Below are 21,400 nucleotides of genomic sequence, written 5' to 3'. Positions count from 1 at the left end.
TTTGAATAAAATAAATAAAAATGTATGCACATGCATACATGCATACATATATACATATATAATAGCTAAATGAATCCAGCTGACTCATGCAATTAGGATGGATAGATAAATAGATAGATAGATAGATAGATAGATAGATAGATAGATAGATAGATAGATAGATAGATAGATAGATAGCTCCCATGATTCTAGTTGCCTAGCTCCCCTGATTCTAGTTCTTCTTTATTTGCCATCATATCCAGACCTATAAACTGTTGCAGTTATTGCCATTAGTCTTTCTATGTCTGAACAATATCCTTACTTTTATTTTCCATTGCTTCCTTGTATATGACATCACTTTCTGTATTACTGAAGTCTTGAAAGTATCTTATCATTCAGCCTGACTACTTGTTGCAGACCTTGTTCCCATCAAGATAAAACTCCCTAAGTCTTTAAATTACATCTGAAGTCTCTGCTTAGTTCCATAGCATGTGGAAAAGCACCAATACTTAATTCTGATAAAACCACCTTGTGTTTTAACCATAAGCAAATGGGGGCATGATCTGAGACACATACTGTAAAAACGTTTAATAGGATCATAGGACATTATCAGGCTATTGACCCTAGGGCCTCTACAAGACTAGCTATGTTTACCCTTCTTCCCTTATGGACCAAGATATGTAGTCTATATTCGCATGTGAATTTAAGCGGATCATGGGCTGCCCCTGTCTAAGAGGGACATAGGCGAACCCCCGGTGTAAATTTACAGTTTCCCAACCAGTTCAGGTTACACTTAAATAGGGTCATTGATGAGCTCTGGTTTACATGTATTGGGAGTTTGTTCCAGATGAATGGCAACGTCTGGGAGACATATCTTTCTCTCCAGCATGTCCTGTTAATATCACAGGCTAGGTTAAGATTCCTAGAGTAAGTGAATCTTGTCCCATTGGATTTGTGGATGTGCAGCAGCTTCATCAAGGCAGGTTCTGAGACTGCACTGTAGGCAGGCATAAGTTGCCTCTTAGCAGTTTATATGATACTGAGTAAAGTGATAGGGCCTTCAGTCTGTCCATGTAGGTCATGTGTTGTATGCCCTGAATTGTCTTGGTGGGAAACCTCTGAGGTCTCTCCAGTTGCTGTAGATCTCTGGTGAGGTACATACAGAAGGGGGCATTGTACTCTATTATTGGTCTGATGAGAGCCAAGTATAGGGGAGTTATAACCTCCTTAGCTTTGGATGCTATATCCTTGCTTATGAGGTATGCAGTGTAGAAGGTCTTCTTTAAAACTGTGGAAACCTGATGATCAAAATTAAGGCTGCTATCAACTTGTGTTCCTAAATCTGTCACCACTGGGTTTGAACTTATGGGAATATTATTAATGCTGTAATTAGCAGGGTTTTTTCCCTTGTTTAAGGGGCTGATAATGCATTTTTTTTGCTTTTAGTTTATGTTCATGGCTTTGACACTAATAATTTTTCTGTGTGTCAGCCCATTATGTAGTATGTTGACATCTTTGGGGGATTTGATGATTGTACCCAATTTGCAGTCATCAGCAAACCTGGTAAGCTATAGGCCATCTAGTTTCACCTGGAATTCTGAAAAATAGATACCAAACAGCAGGGGGCCTAGCACAGATCCTGTGGAACACCACTGTTAACAGGTCTGCTAGCAGAGTTGACATCCTCAGTTTTGACTGTTATGTGTTCTGCTTGTGAGTCAGTTGGCAACCCATCTAGTGATGTAAAGGTTAATCCCCAGCTGGGTGAGTTTTTCAGTGATGCCTGAGTGAGGGATTGTGTCAAAGGTCTTGGCTAGGTCGAGATAGGCAGTGTGAACTGTTTTGTCTTCATCCAGGGCCTTGGTGACATTCTTGAAGAAGTCCACCAGGTTTAGCAGGCAAGATCTGCCCTTAATGAAGGCAGACTGGGTCGGGTTAGGAGTTTGAAGGTCACCTATATCCTTGTTGATAAGATCCATGGTGATTCTCTCCATGTCCTTGTAGATAAGGGTGGTTAGGCTTATGGGTCTATAGTTCCTAGGATTTGTTGAGGGAACCACTTTGTGCAAAGGGATTATGGTTGCTGTTTTCCACTCATTTGGGACAAAAGCAGTGCTTAGACTGAGATTGAACCGCATGCTTAGTGGTTCCGCTAACTCCTGGTTTAAACCATTTAATAAGCAGCCTGGGATGTTGTCTGGTCCCATAGAGGCTGTGTTATTGGCCTTGGAGAGTGTGGCTATGACCTGCTGTCTGGAGATACTACCCAGAGGCTGGTGACAGGTATGTTATGGGGTATGATTGATGGGAACAGGGGGTGAAGTTTTTGCCATACCTGCCCACTAGCTGGTTGACAATGCCCTCAGGTTCAGTGTAAGTGGTAACATCCACAGCTAGTTTGGTACAAAGATGGGCCTTCCCATTTAGATTTCAGATGTAGCTAAAGAATGCTTTGTGATTTACTTTAGCTATGGATGCTAATTTAGTTTCGTAATTAGCTTTAGAGGACTTTATATGATGTCTAATCTGCATGTTTATGCTTTGGAAGGAGTTCTTCCTTTGCTGGGACTATTCACCCTTGTTTTTTTGACAGTAGTGTCTTTCTTTTATTGAATAATCTATTAATACTGGGTGTCCACAAGGGTGGCTTATTTTTTCGTGAGGATCTTAATTTGATCTATTCTGGTATGGCTGAGTCTATACATTTATATAGGTGTTTATACAGGACATTTATGTACACATTAGTGTAGGGGTCATTGCTGTCAGTGTTGGCAGGGGGTCTGAAGTTATTGATGCCATCGCTCAGTAGGCTATAATTTGCTTTGGAGAATTTTTTAACCTTTTTGCTCCTGAGGGTGAGTCAGGTACGATTGTTACTTGACAGATTTATGATTGGAGTTTACCAGGGAGAGCGCCATACATGGGATGGTGTAGTAATCATCCATGTTGATGAGTACTATGTCAAGGATGTTAGAACCCCTTGTGGGGTGCTGACTATCTGTTCCAGAGCATTTGTGATAACAAAGTCCAGGAACCTTTAGGTGAGCATGTTTGTGCTCATATATCTTACCCAATCAATGGAAGGATAGTTAAAGTCACCCATGACAAGGGTATTTGGCTGTCCTGAGAGTGACTCAAGTAGGTTCAAGCAGGCTGTGTGGTCTTTGTGTGTCTTTAATGAAGATGGATACTCCTCCACCCTTGCTTTTTTCACATCCATTGTGTGGTCTGAATGTGTGGAAGGCATTGTAGCCCTATAAGGCTGGGGTACTCTCTGAGGCCTATTACCATGTCTCTGTGACTGTGGTTCATAGGTTCATAGGTTTATACTAGGCTATCTGCCCTAAGGCATTTATAAGCCTAGCCCAAAGTTTTGTGGCTTACGCCACCCCTTATATGAAAAAAATACTGTGCCCATTAGTTTGTTGTGCCTCTGTCCAGCAGTGACACAGAGATGATTCCCGGGGTAAACCTACGATCTCCCATCCACAGGTCAAGATTTCTCTTGAACAGAGCCAGCAAGGTGCTAAGCCTCACATGGACCGGGATTTTATTCCACAGCATAGGGAGTCTCTGAGCGATAAATCTATCCCTCCAGCACATCCTATTTATATCCGTGCTAAGGTTTAAGTCGCTTGCTCTAGTGGTTTTGGTGGATTTGGATTTTTTGAGGAGGAGCATGTCCATTAATTCCGGGTTGGACATGGCCTTGTATGTCAGGCACATGTCACCTCTGAGCAGACGGTATGCGACTGAATAGAGCTGGAGTTTCTTCAATCTGGCAGCATATGACAGATTTTGGAGTCCCTTTACCCTTTTGGTGAGGAACTTTTGGGGTCTCTCCAATTGCTGCAGATGTCGGATGAGATACATCCCGAATGGGGCATTGTACTCGATCATTGGTCTGATAAGTGAAGAGTACAGGGGAACAATGACCTCACTAGATCTGGATGTGAATCCCTTCATGATCAGGTGGGCAATGTAGAAGGTCTTTCTAACCACTTTAGCAACGTGAGTGTCAAAAGAAAGGCCACTGTCAACCTGGGTCCCCAGGTCCCTGATAACCTCTTCTGTGCTTAGTGGATTACCACCTATATGGTAGCTTGGGGTTACCTTGTTTTTCCCAAAGGGTATGACTATACATTTTTTGGCGTTTAACTTCAGGCCATGGCTCTGGCACCAGCTATCTGTTTCCATGAGTCCCTTCTGAAGGATATCCGTGTCCGATGCACTTTCCACTATGGCGCCCAGTTTGCAGTCGTCTGCAAACTTTGTCAGCCAAAGTCCTCCCATGTTGGCCTGTACTTCTGAGAAGTAGATGGCGAACAATAGGGGGCCAAGGACCAAGCCCTGTGGGACACCACTTGTGACCAGCTTGGAGTCTGACATAGCGCCAGCAACTCTAACCCTGTGGGTTCTGTCCTTAAGCCAGTTTGCAACCCATCTTGTGACATATGGGTTTACATTTAAGCTGGTAAGTTTTTCTACAATACCCGAGTGGGGTATTGTGTCGAAAGCCTTTGCAAGGTCAAGGTAGGCTGTATGGACTGCCTTTCCCTCATCAATGGCCTTGGTGACTGTTTCGAAGAAGTCGACCAAGTTCAAAAGGCATGATCTGCCCTTGACGAAGCCAAACTGGGTCGGGTCCAATGTCTGCAAGTCCCCTATATCTTTGTTTATGAGCTCCATTATGATCCTCTCCATAGCTTTGCAGACTAGACTTGTTAAGCTTATGGGGCAGTAATTACCAGGGTCCGTAGAGGCACCGCCTTTGTGGAGTGGGACCACAGTTGCCGTACGCCACTCCTTGGGCATGTATCCTGTGGTAAGGCTGAGATTAAACAGCTGCCTTATGTGTGGGTTTAATTCCTCATTTACCTCGTGTAGCACACAGCCGGGGACACCATCCGATCCCATTGATGCTGTGTTTTTAGCTTTAGAGAGAGCAGCTTCCACCTGCGCATTTGAGATGTCTGGGAGGCTACACTCCGCTGGGATAGTTATCTCTCCTTTAGGGGGGGGGTGAAGTTTGCACTGAACCTGTCTGCCAGTATGTTGGCAATGTCTGTGGTTTCAGTGATTTTTGTATCATTTTGGACTAATTCTGAGCATATCTGGGAGTTTCCACCCAGGTTCCTAACATAGCTGAAAAAGGCCTTATGATTGTCCTTTGAATCCATGGCAATTTTTCTCTCAAAATTGGCCTTAGTTGATTTTATGAGTGCTCGTATTTTTTTACTAATAATGATCAGAGGTGACTTCCCTTTTATGGATTTTGTTCTATCGTGTAATAGCTTTCTCCTCTTATTGTAAAGTTTGTTAATGGCTGGGGTCCACCAGACTGGATGTTTGCCCTTTGTGGAAAGAGTCTTGGTTTTATTTGGGATTGCCTGATCCATGCAGTCCTGGAGGTGTTCATAGAAGGCATTTGTAAGGGCTTCCACAGCTTGGGTTGTGGTTTCCACTGGCTCAGGGGCCTTGAAGGATACCACACCAGTCTTGAGTAGTGTGAAGTTTGCTTTAGAGAAGTTCTTCACTGTGGTCTTTTTGTTTGGGGTGGGGGCGGGATGTGGATTTCCAGTGAGATTAGTTTATGATCAGATCTCACCAATGAGGGATATACTTCGGTGTGGAGCATTTTGTCCCCATGTTTGTGATAATGAGATCTAGTATATTTTCTCCTCTCATGGGAACAGTGACTAGCTGTTCCATGGCATTTGAATTTATGAACTCCAGGAACCGTTGGGCTAGAAAGTTAGGGCTTGAGTAATGTTCCCAGTCTATATTCGGGTAGTTGAAGTCACCCAATATGATGGTGTTTGGAGATACATTTATACCCTCCAGTGTCTTCAGGAAGGCTGTGTGGGGTTCCTGAGTTTGAGAGGGTGGCCTGTAGCATGCTACAATTTGTAGAGCAGTTTTGCCTATGGTTAGTTGCACCTGGATGGTTTCCGAAGCTTTGTTCGTTGCCACCAACCTGGAGGTGTGGGTATCCTTTATGAATATGGATACACCCCCTCCTTTTGTGGTGTGGTCCGAGTTTTGGGGCCGGAACGCATGATATGAGGTAAAACCTAATAGTGCCGGGGTACTCTCATGAGCCTTGAACCATGTTTCAGTTACAGCACAGACATCGATGTTCTCCATACTGAGAAGGGCCTCGAGTGCATGCATTTTGAGATTTAGACTTCTGGCATTGAGCAGCATTACCCTCAGTTTCTTCCCATTTTTGTTTTCTAGGGTGGTAGGTTTAGAATTTGAGCCTTGCCTAAAAAAGGCACTATGGGGTGGCAAGAGCCTTAGCCAATATCCGGAATCCCAGGGGTGACAGGTGCAAGCCATCCCTTGTGAAGCAGCATGGCTTGTCAAGCATGTCATCCCAGGCAGACACTAGATCCCCTTTGAATGACACCAGACATTAAGCCAATTGTTAAAGCTGATCATCTTGTCTCTATATTGTGGCATCATTCTTGGTGAAGGAAGGATACTGCTCAGGGTCAGGGTCATACCTGCCTAGGCTACATAATCAGAGAGCTCCTCTATGTCTCTTTTCATGTAGTCCAGGGAGGTACGTCTCAGGTCGTTCACACCAGCATGGACAATGACTGTTTCATATTTGTACTTGCCGTGGAGTGACCCGAGTGCTTCTGTTATGTGGTGGATTCTATAGCCCGATAGGCAGCTTACTGTGACCCTCTCCTTGTTCAGCCTGGTGAGTGGGACGTCAGTGTGTCTGACTATGGAGTCACCTATGACAACTATGTTTGGTGTTGTATTTGGCCTTAAGGGCTGTGACTGCTTTGCACACTGATTTTGTGGTTTATGTGTTGCTTGTGGGGTGTCTTGAGGTAGCAGTTGTTTGGGTGTCTGCTTTGGAGGCCTCTGCTGTTTAGGTAAATTTTTACTCAGAGCCTCTGAGTATGTCTTTGTGTGTTTATGTGTTTGATTCAGTGGTGTGGTAGCATTATGTGAGGCTGGTTTTGTGGTGTGTGTAGTTGCCTTCTCCTCCTGTCTGGTCTTGCCAGTCCTGAGTTGAGAGAGCTCAGCCTCCAGTTTGGCTAAATAGCTGCATCTCTCACAAGTATTTGTGTTATGTGGGAGGAGGAGAGGGTTGTCTGTGTACATGAGGCAGTTATAACATTGCCTCAAGATTCCCAGATTCACCAGCTGGACCGGAGAGGAGATTGACAACTGACCTTTGGACATGCTAGAATAATATTGGGAATTCCTTAATAATTGAAAACAAGGGCCAGTGGGGAGTGAGGGTGTAGTGCTTTTAATTTTTAGTGCTGACATATAATTGCTTTAGTGAGCAAGTGCCAGGTAACTTGAGTGCAATGTGTTACAAGTAACTAAATGCAAAAACAACAAACAGTAACTTTCTTTCAAGTGAAACAAAGAAATAAGTACAGTAAGCAATGCAGATATCACTAGTGATCCACAGAAGCGCTGAGAAGCTGCGTATTAGGTGGAATTAGCGTTCCAGGGAAATAACAAGCAAACAAACAACAAGCATATAAACAGATATCAACATCTCCCAGGTTGAGAAGTGCTTCAAGTGGGTGCAGTTTCTGATTTAGACTCCTAGCATTTAGCAGCATAACCCTGAGTTTGTTTCTTGAGGATATTTTTACATTGGGAATTTTGTTTTTATGACATTGCCTAAAAAAGGCACTATGGGGAGGCAAGTACCTTTGCCAACATAAAGCCTAGAGGCAACGGGTGAAGACCATTTTTTGTAAAGTAGCGTGGTCTATCGACTATATCATTTAGGCTGTCAGACAGTGGATCTCACTGGATTGACACTAGAAGCTAAGTCAATTGTAGGAGTCAGTCATTTTTTGTTTGTGTTGTGGCATCATCCTGGATGAAGGAAGAATACTGCTTAGGGCTAGGGACATATCTGCCTGAGACACATAATCTGAAAGCTCCATCATGTCTCTCATCATGTACTCCAGTGAGGTATGTCTCAAGTCATTCACTTCAACATGGACTATGACACAGTCATAATAGTACTTGTAGAGAGACGAGTGCATGTGTGATTTGGTGGATCCTGGCACCAGACAGGCAGCTGACCATGATCTTCTCCTTGTCTAGCCTAGTGTGGGAGACATCTGTGTGTCTCAGTATGGAATCAGCTATGACCAAGAGATCTGGTTTAGATATGTTTTGCTTTAGGGGCTTATTATGTGAGACAGTTATGCATGTCTTATTATGTGTAGTGGGTGCTAATAATTAAGCATGCTGCGAGATTAATCATACTTTTTATAGTCTCGCAAACCCATACTATTTCAATGTTTACTACAGCACTTTCCAAGGTAGAAGTATTCCTGGACTGTGGACCTCCTTGCACATTATTTTGTTGACAAAGTATGTTCCAATTCCTCCCCATTAAGAATATAACACTGTTAGAAAAGACAATAAGGTTTGGTATCAGGAGGTTTGTCATCAATGACAGCAGAGCTAATGTAGTTATGTATTAGGCAGATCAGTGCTTAAAACTTTCCCTGGCTACTTACCTCTCCATTTTACCCAAAATGCTCTGCCAACAGCTTATCCTCTCCAGATCACATCTACTGCATGTTGAAGCAAATCACATGCGAGAAACACATTTTATGTTGAGTGCATTTTTGTGGTAAAATATATTCAAACTTCTTTTGTTGATTATCACTTTGACTTGTTTGTTTTCCCTGTGTTTCTTGATTCAGGTTTCAAGTCAAACCTTTATTTTTTTCAACACTTTTGGTAGGTTTTATAGTATTTTATTTGCCATTGTGTGCGCTTCAAAACATTTTCTTGCCTACCTCCTTTACAGTTATTATTTGCTTACTTTTTTTACAGTTATTATCTTTATTGTTGATCTGTAAAGTTTATTGAGCTACTGTAGATGGTGGTTAGTTGTCTTTTGTCTTTTGTTAAATGTTTGCTCTAGTTATGGATAGTAAAGCATATAAGAAATGGAAATGTGTCCACAAAATACTGCCTCTGAACAAAGAATGCCACTCTGGTTTTACAATGGATAGAGGGGCCCTGTCACTTCCTACATTTACAACAAGATTTTCCCAGTTTTCCTCACTTGCCCCATCAGAGCACTACTCAGGAGGAGGATGAAGTAAGTGCATCAATCAATATAAATGTTGACAGATATGCCACTGTCAGATGTAGCATTGATTTCAGGGTCACAGCATTCAATGATGACTACTCTGATTTTGACATTATTATTGGTGTTGTTGGCCTAGAGTCAGTGTCGTCTGTCTTGGTGGGATCTTTGGTCCTATGGTGGGAATTCATGCCCGTCAAGCTCAGTACTGAGATTGTTGCCTTCCATGTCTTTATCACTGGAATAAGCCTTCAGGCCTTTAGCATTGAGGAACTTGATGTTGGGCCCCAGGTTAATGGGGTTGTCATCCTTGTGTTGCAAGATGAGAACTCAGGGTTGAGCTCAGTGCTGAGTTTGTCAGTGTTGATGCCAGTCTTAGACATTGGTCTTTGATGTTAAGGGGAAAAGTACTTGATGTTGTGACATATGCTGATGTCAGTGGTGACAATTATTATAGACATTTCTACATATGCCACCCTTGGTGTCTGTGTCTCCTCTGATGGCCTCTACAGTAGTTTTTTTCTTGCATTGGCAGGACAGAAGACCTGAAATGGAGACATCTGGACCCATCCCATTTTCTTCATCATCCATGGACCTACCACCTCTGAGGACTGGAAAAAAAATGTATAAGAGACAATATGTTGAGGGTGAAGAGGGTGTAAATTCCCCCAAACCCACGGAGTACCCTGAATTTGGGAAAGCTCTTGATCTGGTGAGACAGAGATGGGTATAGACCATGACCCTATAGACTCTCCACAAAAGACTCTGCAGGAGGATTTCCAGACTCCTAAACAATCCATAGATAAAATGTTTAGATTGGTGATAAGAATGGCGTAGAAATGCCCTGATATTATCGCGCCTGTATTGAGCAGACCTGACAAGATCCTCTAGCCTCCACGGTAATGGATATGCTGGACTGAGACTCCACAGTGTGATTTTATTCTTGTTATGGCTGTCTTTAAAAATGTTATGACCCTGCAAAGCCTTGCTGTCCATCACCTAGCCAAGGAGTCAGTGGCCATGGACAGATTTGGGCAGTATGTTTCTGCATCCTCCATTTCTTCTATGAGGGTTGAAAACAACCTTTCATATCTGGTCAGATTTCAGCAGGGGCTAGCAGAGTAGATGCATCAGTCAATGGATGAATCACCAGATGGCCGCTTAAAACATAGTCTGCACTTGCATATTGCAGTTCTGTTATCCACTGCCAGCCTAACAAGAAAGCTTGCCTACAACTTGACTGAGAATGTGACTTGGGCAGCAGGAATTGGTATCTCCTTACATCATGACATTTGCCTCTAACTGACTGACTTCACTGATGACATGAAGGTGACCTTTAGAAATGCTGTTTATTGTTTCTGCAATTTTCAGTCCACATGTTGAGGCACACCTGTAGAATATAGAAAGAAAGACCTGTCTAACTATTGTTATGAAATTTCAGACTCCACAACACATCTTTACAAGGATTCAACAGATACTCATCCCCATTAACTCTGGTTAAGGCTTGTCTAAGAATAACAAAATAGCCAAACATTTGGAAGAGCCAAAGAAACCATGGAAAATTTTAAAATGATTATCAATGCAGAGGCAGGAATAAGTGACAACAACAGAGGTACCACCGTTCCCACTCTGGGAGATAACAATAGAACCTCTGATACCTTTCTTGAATACCATATTTGGAGGTAGTTGATGGTCTTCTACCCCCTCCACTATTGGACATGGTTTGTCATAACACAAGACAAGTGGATAGCTAGGAGCTGCACAATTCCCTTTTACACCTCTCCCCATCCCACACTCTCCCACCCCTGCCAGATATCTCAATCTGAAAAAAAAAAAAAAAAAAGAGAGAGAGAAATATTAAACTCATTCAGAAAAGAGCCATCCAAGAAGTCACCCCAGAACAGAAAGGATTAGATTATTATCATTTGTTCTTTTTGGCACCCAAAAAGACAAAGGACATCAGGCCAATCTTAGGCTTTTGTGACCTAAATGAATTCATTACCAAAGAAACATTTTAAATAGTTACAATGCAGTCTATCCTTTCCTTTCTGTCAGAAAGAGAATAGTTGCACATCTTCAGAATGCCTACCTCAACCTTATGTTTGCCAAAGTGCCCAGTATTTTACTGCACTTTTGGTCAGAAGCCAGTCATTATCATTTCCACAATCTGCCATGAAACCTCACCTCAGCCTCCATGGTATTTACAAGATGTATGTCTGTGGTTGAGGTGAACCAAAGGCTGCAAGATGTGAAGGTGTTTTCTCACCTGGATGACTGCTCCAGGCTGCTGCATCACAAACAGGTTGATATCTCTCCTGCTGTTCTGTTTCAGTCCATTGGGATAACAGTAAATACTGCAAAGTCCCAGTTGGAACCCAGTGAGATAATGACTTTTACAGACTGTATCTTGGACTCTGTACATGTAAGGGTCTTCTTTCCATGGATAAGATTATTGAGTTTCAAAATGTAGTCTCACAAATAGTTCAAACTTAACTCAGTGTCATCCTTCATATACCTTAGGAAGCTTGAGATTTATGACAGTATCAATCAACATGTTTCCCTTCACATGATATTTCAGGTGAGTTGGTGGACCTTGAAAGCTCAGTGATCTCAGTTTGCAGATCTCCAGTCATTTGTATCAAAGTTTCTACTGCTTGCAAATCACATCTGAGGTGGTGGCTTTAAACCCTGAAAGCAACCAAGGGCAGTCTGTTTCAAGTTCCTACCCCTGTAGTGGTGGTTACTATAGATGCCTCTGCCTGAGGATTGAAGTCCAAGTGTGTGTCACTGTTAGGGGACAGTTTGCACATTACTGTGCTGAAATGAGTGCAGTCCTCCTCATGCTTCAGGACTTTCAGGACTTTCTGATCCAAGTTGCTATAGCCATCCACATTAACAACATGACAGTGGTTTAGTATGTAAAGAAGTTAGGGGGAATTCACTCCTACCCTCTTTGTTGAGAAGCAGTAATGATATGGGAAAAAATTCTGTCAACAAACCATTTTCTGATTATCAGCTACATTCCTGGAGAAGACAGTTGTTTAGTGTAAAGGTTCAGTCATTGCTTATTGGTGTCTCACCAGGGCCCACAAGCCCATCAGTGGAACAGAAGCTGTTCTGTCACTGTTCCTCACAAGTGGCCCTCAGCCCATCAGTGGCACAGAAGCTATTCTCTTACTGGGGGAAATTTTGGTGTGACCTGTTTGCATCCCCAACCAACACTAAGTGTAGTAACTTCTTTTCTCCTCTTGGGGAATTTGCCAGGGATGATGTCTTGCACACAACTCCTAGAACTCCTTTATGCTTTGTATTATTCCCTTTATTATAAAGCTTATCCAGAAACTTGTCCTAAGTCACTCGCATAGAGTGGTTTTGGCCTTGACTAGTTTTGACACCTTGTTCAGGGCTCATCTTATGAAAAAACACCACATCTGAGGCCCTTCAGATTCCTGCTGGCACATACCTCAAGCAAGCCTCATCTGGATCTACATACTCTTTGAACAACTTGACCAGTTGCATGATTTGCCTACTTCCACTAATGGCAAGAGACCCTATATGCCCCCTAGGGTAGTCCAGATTATTTTTCTGCAGAGAAGCCCAGTACTAGAAATGTGTACAAGAACAAATTGATATGTCTGCCCATGCAGGCTATTTCCAAAGACTGTCATCCCTTCATGGTTTCAGTACCTGAAGCTTTAGACTATCTTTCTTAACTATTTGATACAGAGCTCAGATATTTCTCCATAAAAGTGTGCCTTACTGCTATCTCTAACTGGGTCTATATTATGTTATCGAAATGTGAGTTCGCCAAGCTGCATCTACATCAGAAATGCAATTCAGCGAACTGTTGATGGTGAGATTACAGTACAGTGAAGATTGGAAAATTTTCCCTTTCCTCACTGTAGCCCCCCACAAGAACACATTTGCTGAACTGCATTTCCGATGTAGATGCAGTTTGGCAAATTAATTTTTGATTACATAATATAGACCCCTCTAACTTCCATGTGGGCTTCAGTTCCTTGCCCTTGGGAACTCTAAAAGTGTGTGATGCCTCTTTAAATGTATATTTCTGTCAGACCTTCTCTCAAAAATCATGTTCCTTTATGAGATTTACATATTTATACATTTATCTATCTATCTATCTATCTATCTATCTATCTATCTATCTATCTATCTATCTATCTTGTTTTCGAAAAGCTCACACTTTCTTCTTTTAAAATAGCCGTAACTACATATTTCAAGCTTCTGTCTTGCAAAAGCATTCCTTCAAATGGTCATTATTTCAGCAAGAACACCTCCAGAATCACAAACCTTATGTGTAAATCCTCCATACCTTATTTTTCACAAGGATATTTTTTTTCCTTATGAACAAATGCATCTTTGGTAACCATTGAGCCTGACCTTAATCAAACTATCTACCTGTCTGTATTCTTTCCAGTTTAGTCAGATATGGGAGAATAATTTTTGCATTGTATGAATGACCACAGACAGCTTAGCTTATATGTGGACAGATCTTATTCTTTAATGTGATTTTATACAATTTATGCTAGCATTATAGCATATTGTGACTTAAGTGACAGGATGAATCCCCTTCCTTATCCCAGCATTAATAATATATATGGGCCAATTCTTAATAAAAAGTTAAACTAAAGGTACATATTAATCTACTGTATCCTCCTGTGGTATCACCATAGGGTTAGTGGGGGGATGTATCTGTAGATCAGCTCATATATGGTACCAGATCCATTAAAATTTATGGATTAATCTCCATGTTACTTCTATTCTGAAGTCACCACAGGATAAGTTCAATTGATGTCAGCATATGGAAAACGTAATTGTATGAAGAATTTTATAGAGAAATGAGTCATAAATATTTTGTATGATGTGGCAATGCATCATGGAGATGCTGGCAGCTTTTGCCCTGATACAAAAGGTAAATGACACAACTGTACCAAATAACATTAAGAAAAGACTTAAATTTATTTTTGTCTTTATCCAAGAAAACATTTTTGGATCTAAAGTTTCTAAAGTGACATTGCTTAAATGGTTGCTTGATAGTATTACATTTTGTTATAAGAAATACAATAAATGTTTGCCTTCAAAGTCTAAAGCACAGTCAGTCAAAGCAATGGCTATTTCATAGGCCTTTTTTTACAAACTAAAGCCTTAGATGATATTTATATTGTGGTTAATTGGACTTCACTAAACAGATTCACAAGTTACTACAAGCTGGATGTGATTTCTATAGACTAAGGTCTCCTCTGGGGCTACACTAATCACAGCCATGTTCCCATGAGGCCAGATCATTCAGGCAATGAGCTTAGACTTTGTTCTACTGTTTATGAGGATGGACTTCCTCATACTAGATAAAAACATTACATACTTACAATAACAATAGATATGGATGAACAGGTCAATCCTTATTTACATACTTGCACCTCCGCTCTTTCCTTTCGTTGATGGAATTTAGAGGTTGTTATTGTTATTATGAGGATGTGCCTCATTTTTGTGAGCCATGACTGAGATCAGGAGAAAAAGCCTGTTTCTATGGCATTATGGGTAAAAGAGAGGAGCTAGTGACTTGGGAAAGTTTTAGTTTCCAGATTGCCTAAATTAAAACTATATTTAGGGAGGGGTGAAGGGGTGACTGCCTTAATATAAAATGTTAATTTTTCTATCTCGCCTTCATTCTTATTGGTTGGGTTTGGAGCCAATCCTCGGCTCCGACTCAACCATCTTCAAAAGCTCGAGAGCGGCTTACTGGCTCGAGGCCCCCCATATCCCATGATGCCTGGCACTAGATACCCAGATCTCATTTGCCGCTTCTGCTGCGAGGTTGCTTTTTCTGGCTCAGGTCATATTTTTCTATTTTATTGTTAGCTTTTATAAAAAAGTTTTGTATTATAGTTATAGTAGTTATAGTTATAGTTGCAGTAGTTCTACTGGTCTAGTTAGCTATTTGTAATTTAGTCTCCTTTCCCTTGGAAACTCGTTTTTTGTTAGAAAGTTCCCCCCTCCCCCTTTTGTTTCTTCAAGGTAGCCGTTTTTAGTTAGAGGCTAATTCTTGTTCTTTAATATAGTAGTTTTATTAGAAATTGTTATATATCAACACATTTAGTTACTATTTCTTAGATATATAGTGTGTGTGTGTTGTTAGGGTGTGGTAACTTGTGTTCAGTGTGTGTGTTTTTTACTAGTTACCTACTTCCCTTCTGTTGCTTTTTCTCTGTGATTGATTTTCCTTTTTACAGGAATGTCTAAAGATACGAAAGTATCTGGATTCAAGAAGTGTGACTCATGCTGTCAGAAGATGTCACTGACAGATGGTCACACTTCTTGTGTCTACTGTTTGGGCACCCTACACCTGCAGGACTCTTGTTCAGTGTGCCACGCCTTTAGTCCAAGAGTCCTGCAGGAGCATAGGAATAAGCTAATCCTTAGGGGTTTGTTCAAACCTGAAAGGTCTCCAGCTAAAGCCCAGCCAGTGAAACCCTCTAAGCCAACAAAGCCGTTGGCTCCCAGTTCGGAGCCGTCATCGGGTGTGGCGTCTGCTTCAACTTTGGTTCTGGCTGGAACTGAAGTACCTGTATCCCAGTCAGCCCCGACTCTATGTCGGAACCGTCAGGGATCCAAAAATGCTCTAGATCTCCATCCCTAGTCGATACGCTCGGCTCCAGGGTCGCCTCTCTTACAGTCAGAGTGAAATCACCGATCCAAACTCTTCTCAGTCTTCTAGACTATCTGACCATGATTTGGAGAGAGTGGTGAGCAGGCTTCTAAAATCCCAGGCCCTGGCTAAAATGTTATCCAGCCCCCCTCATCAGGGTTCGGCTCTGCCTTTCTCTGCAGTAGTTCCTCTTTCGACTCATCCCTTGAGTTTGGAGCTGGAGCTTGCTGGGGCTCAGATCATGGAACCATCGGCACCGATACCTACCCTTTCGGTTCTGTCGTCGGCTCCGATCATATCCATGGTGCCGTCCTTGGAGGGATCTGGGTGCCAGGACTTCCTCATCGGCTCCGAGGGGGCGAGTGGCATTGAACCCTTGTCCAACCCCGTTCTCCCTCTCGAGCCAGAGCCTTCTCCGCTATCAGGAAGGGGTGCCTTCGACATCATGAGGAGTGTGCTGGCCTCTGAGTCAGCCCCACGATCAGCCTCATTGGCTCCTCCACCATGGTGCCTGCGTCTGCCTCTGCCCCTCCTCCAGACCCCAAGCGTGGGGAACAAGCGCTCCAGGGCACCCCATTGGGGGTATCTTCTTCTTCTTCCAAGGCCTCCCCTGATCATTCAGAGGAGCCCCCTCAAAAGAGGAAATGCAAGAGGAAGCATGTTGACTCCCCTGAGTCTGTCACTTCAGATACCGACTTAGAGGATTTGGAAGGGCCCCGAGATCCCCCTCTGAGGACGTCTCTTTCTCAGACATCCTTGAGATACTTAGGCAGAGGGGGAATTGGACTACCCTTAATCCTTCCAAGGATGAGTCGGTATTCCTGGACGTGTTTGGTTCCCGACCCTCCGCCTTTCGATCCACTAATGTCTGTGGTGGCTCGGAAGGCATGGTCAGCCCCAGACACAGTGGAACCACCCCCCGAAGACCCACAAAATTTATTACTGCACCACAGGACAAGCAATTTCTGATAAAGGGTGTTCCCGTTGATGCCATGGTGGTAGCAGCAGCCACAAAAAAGGAGTTGGCTGAAACTTCTTCATCTGTCCAGTCCCCTAATAAGGAATCTGGGATGATGGACAGATATGTGAAGCGGATGTTTTCCTCAGTGACCTTCTCCATGAGATCACTGAACTACTTGTGCCACTTTACCCGCCTTCAAAGGGATCTCCTTAAAGAGCTAGGAGATACCCTTCAAGATCCAACAGCTGTGGGGGTCCAGGCTAAGGTTGCCTCCCAGCTGGTGACTCTTAATTCGGTAGTAAACTCCTCCATGTGGCTCATCAATTATGCAGCTGATGGTGCAAGTAGGGCCGCAGGCACAGGCGTGGCCTTGAGGAGGCATGCTTGGATGCAGTTATGTAACTTTGCAGAACCCTTCAGGGCGTCTTTCACCAACACCCCCTTTGATGGTTCTGCTCTTTTTGGACCACAGGTGAAGGATACCCTTACCAGGTGTGAGCAGGAAGGCAAGACTCTCTCTGCTGTGGGAGTCCATTTTTCCACTCCTTCAAGACCATATCCCGAGGGTCAGAAGAGTGGGAAGACGTGGTTCCAGAAATCCCAGGGAGCCATGCCTGACACACGTGGAGAGTTCCCCTCCAGGAAAGTCACCCTCGGGACAGAGGGGGTCCGCAAAATCAGGGCCAAAGAGAATCTTTCTCTGACAAGCCCTTCCAGCATCCCTGAGGTGCTGCCCAGCTGTCCACCTTTGGAGGCAGTTGGGGGAAGATTATTGCTGTACCCAAAAGCCTGGCAAAGTATAACACAAGACAAATGGGTACTGTCTATCATAACCGAAGGCTACAAAATCCCCTTCTTTCATACTCTCTACATTTCTAACAAATCCCTTCCAGATGTACCACCCAATCTAAGGGATCAGGCAGTTCAAGAAATATCAAAACTGTTAAGAAAAAGAGCCATCCAGCCAGTCCCAGCAGACCAGCAAGGATCCAGAACTTACTCAAGGTTCTTTTTGGTACCAAAAAAGACAGGGGACTGGAGACCCATTCTGGATCTCAGCAGACTAAACAGGCCTGTTCAAAGAACGAAGTTCCGGATAGTCACGCTACAGTCCATTTTACTCTTTCTGGGTCAGGACAATTGAATGTGCTCCATAGATCTTCAGGACACGTACTACCATATCAAAATGGACAGACACTCCAGAAGATTCCTCCGCTTCCGGCTGGGAGCCAGTCATTATCAGTTCAGAGCTCTGCCCTTTGGTCTCACCACAGCCCCCAGGGTGTTCACCAAATGTTTGGCAGTAGTTACCGCTCACCTGAGATGGCAAGGATTCCAGGTGTTTCCATATTTAGATGACTGGCTCCTTACTGCTACCACCAGACATCACCTGCGGCAAGCCAGAGATTACACCATTCAAACTTGCTCCAAACTAGGCATCACAATAAATTTTGAAAAGTCTGCATTGTCACCTTGTCAATCTATTACCTTTATAGGCGCAAACTTAAATACAAAGGACATGTCAGCGAGACTTCCATTAGACAGAGTGCTAGACATTCGCCGACATGTGCAGGTCTTATTAGGATGCAAAAAAATTCAGGCCAGATTCGTCCTAAAAACCTTGGTTCTCATGGCAGCGGCTATCATACTAGTTTCCCTTGCTCGTTTTCATATGAGGATTCTTCAGTGGATGCTGTTCACCCAATGGTCTTTCCAGCAACTTCCAATGTCTCAGAAGATAATGATCACACAGAAATGCAAAAACCAACTTGCTTGGTGGATGGGTTCCCCATCAGTACCCCAGGGTAGACCATTTGCTCTTCCTCCTCCAGTAGCTACGGCGACCACGGATGCCTCCCTGATCGGGTGGGGGGCATTTTCAGGGCAGAACAGTCCAAGGCACCTGGCAGCCTCATGAGTACCATCTGCACATCAATGTCTTAGAGATGAGGGCCATACTTTTGGAGTTGCAAGCTGTTCACAACTCTCTTCCCACCGGGACCATTACAATTCAAACAGACAATATGTCGGTAGTGTGATACATCAATAAGCAGGGCGGAACCAGGTCCTAGCCCCTATGTCGAGAAGCACTCAGACTCTGGCAGTAGGTGATCTCTTCCCAACAGTTTCTGATAGCAGTGCACATCCCTGGGAAGTCCAACATTATAGCGGACAGGCTGAGCAGAGCAATTCTCATGCCTCATGAGTGGTTTCTCAATCAGACAGTGGTGGACCAAATCTTCTGCAAATGGGGTCAGCCTTGCTGCGACCTTTTTGCCACCCCCTTCAACAGCAAGTGCAACAATTTCTTCTCTCTCCTCCCTCTTCCCAGACACTCCCCCAGAGATGCTCTAGTTCACGATTGGCCTCAGGGACCTCTTTATGCATTCCCTCTGTTCCCCTGATTCTCAAACTAATTCAGAAAGCTACCACATTGGGATGCAAGATGATCCTCATTGCCCTGTACTGGCCTCGACAAATTTTGTTCCCGTTCCTGCATCATCACCTTCTGGAGCAGCCCTGGACCCAGTTCCAGACCTCCTGATCCATCAATCGGGTGGGCTGCACCAATCCCTTCAATCTTTCCAGCTCACTGCTTGGTTGCTCCACTTCTGAACTTAGCCAGGCTTCCGAACATCTCCCACTCAGTGCGTGAAATCATCTTATCATCGCCTAAGTCTACCACTAGAAAGACTTATGCTAGTAAGTGGAAACATTTCTCTTTCTGGGCAGAGGCTAGGAATATAGATCCTTTTTCAGCCCCTGTGCACCATATTTTGGATTTTTTAGCGGAACTTTTTCATGCTGGATCTTCTTCTGCCACAATTAGAGTTCAGTTAGCTGCAATTTCAAACTTTCATGCAGGTCTATCAGATACTAGTATTATGTCCCATAAGCTTTGTAAAGCTTTTCTCAAAGGGACTACTTTACTCAGGTCCCCAGTGAGAGATCCCCGACTCCGTGGGATCTAAATTTGATTTTAGCTTCCCTGATACAGCCCCCCTTTGAAGCTGCAGCTTCTTGTTCTTTGAAGTTTCTTTCTCGGAAAACCCTTCTTCTGGTTGCAATTACTTCAGCCAGAAGAGTTTCTGAACTTCAGGCTCTTTGTGTTCACCCTTCTTATCTAGTTTTCCACAATGACAGAGTTTCTCTCAGGACAAATCCTTCCTTCCTTCCAAAGGTTTCTTCTGGCAATAATTTGAATCAGTCTATTGATCTGCCTGTGTTTTTTCCAAATTATTCCAACAAGGCGGAATACAAATTGCATCAGTTGGATGTTCATAGACAGTTACGTTTTTACTTGCATAGAACCAAGCAAATCAGAAAATCAGACCAGCTGTTCCTGTCCTATGCTGAGGGTAAACAAGGTCTACCTGTGTCGAAAGTAACCTTATCTAGGTGGTTGACATCTATTATTACATTTATATATCAGCTAAGGAATAAAGAGCTTCCTGCTAAACCAAAAGGTCACTCCACTAGAGCTCTAGCTACTTCAGTGTCTTTTCAGGCAAGATTGCCAATGGAAACTATTTGTGCGGCAGCTACATGGGCCAATCCTCATACCTTTATTTCACATAATAAACTGGACGTGGCCTCCAGGAGCAGAGCTGATTTTTGTTCCACTGTTCTGAAGAGTCTGTTCCAATGAGCCATCCAGGACTGAGATGCTAGGGATGCTGTCCCAACCAGCAAGAATGAAGGCGAGATAGACAACTTAACATTAAGATGTTATATACCTACCATAATGTTCCATGTTAGTTGTCTTCTTCTCGCCTTCTTTCTTGTGTCCCACCCTCCATCCCCCTATCCTAGTAGACCGAGAAGAGTTCCTTTTGTTTTTCTCACTGGCTGAGTCTTCTCTGGCTATTCCTTCTGACTACTAGTCTATCCAGTAGGATTTATGCATTCTAGGACAGGATTCCTGTATTATTATTATTATCATTATTATTATTATTATTATTATTATTATTATTATTATTATTATTATTATTATTATTATGTCTGCAGTTAGACTTACCAAATGAGATCTGGGTATCTAGTGCCAGGCATCATGGGATATGGGGGGGCCTTGAGCCAGCAAGCAGCTCTCAAGCTTTTGAAGATGGCCAAGTTGGAGCCGAGGATTGGCTCCGAACCCAACCAGCAAGAAAGAAGGCGAGAAGAAGACAACTAACATGGAACGTTATGGTAGGCACATAACTTCTTATTGCTAGGGTGCAGGATCAGCACTGCAGAAAAGGTGCTAATCAATCCCTGCAATTTATTAGTGTATTTTCTAGGAGTAAGTGCCAATCTGTCCTTGAAAGTACAAGCACAATTGGATCTGATAGGGTCTGACCTCAGAACCTTTTGTAAGCTGTGGATTAAGGGCTCTGACTCCTCCTATACACATAAATCCCCTCTGCTTCTCATGAAGTACCTCAGATCTCATTTGTCACCTGATCAAAGTTTTCAAGGGCTCTGATAAATTGTAGATAAGTGCAGTTTATGAAATTTATTTTAGTCTTCCTCCAGACCACATTCAGTGGCATCTTCCTCAAGGTCATTTCATTCATCATGGAACCTTAACAAAGGGAATGCTGAACTGATGATTTGGGGGCTCCTACAAATCCAGATCCAACTAGGGATACTCCTGGCACCATCTCCTTTGGGCACACTTGGTAATGGTCCATTTACCCTCCTGTTAGTTTCT

This window comes from Protopterus annectens, chromosome 2.part2 (assembly GCF_019279795.1).
Source record: "Protopterus annectens isolate FY-2018-M chromosome 2.part2, PAN1.0, whole genome shotgun sequence".
NCBI lineage: Eukaryota > Metazoa > Chordata > Ceratodontiformes > Protopteridae > Protopterus > Protopterus annectens.
The sequence above is the reverse complement of the archived record's forward strand: the minus strand, read 5'-3'. Positions refer to the sequence as shown.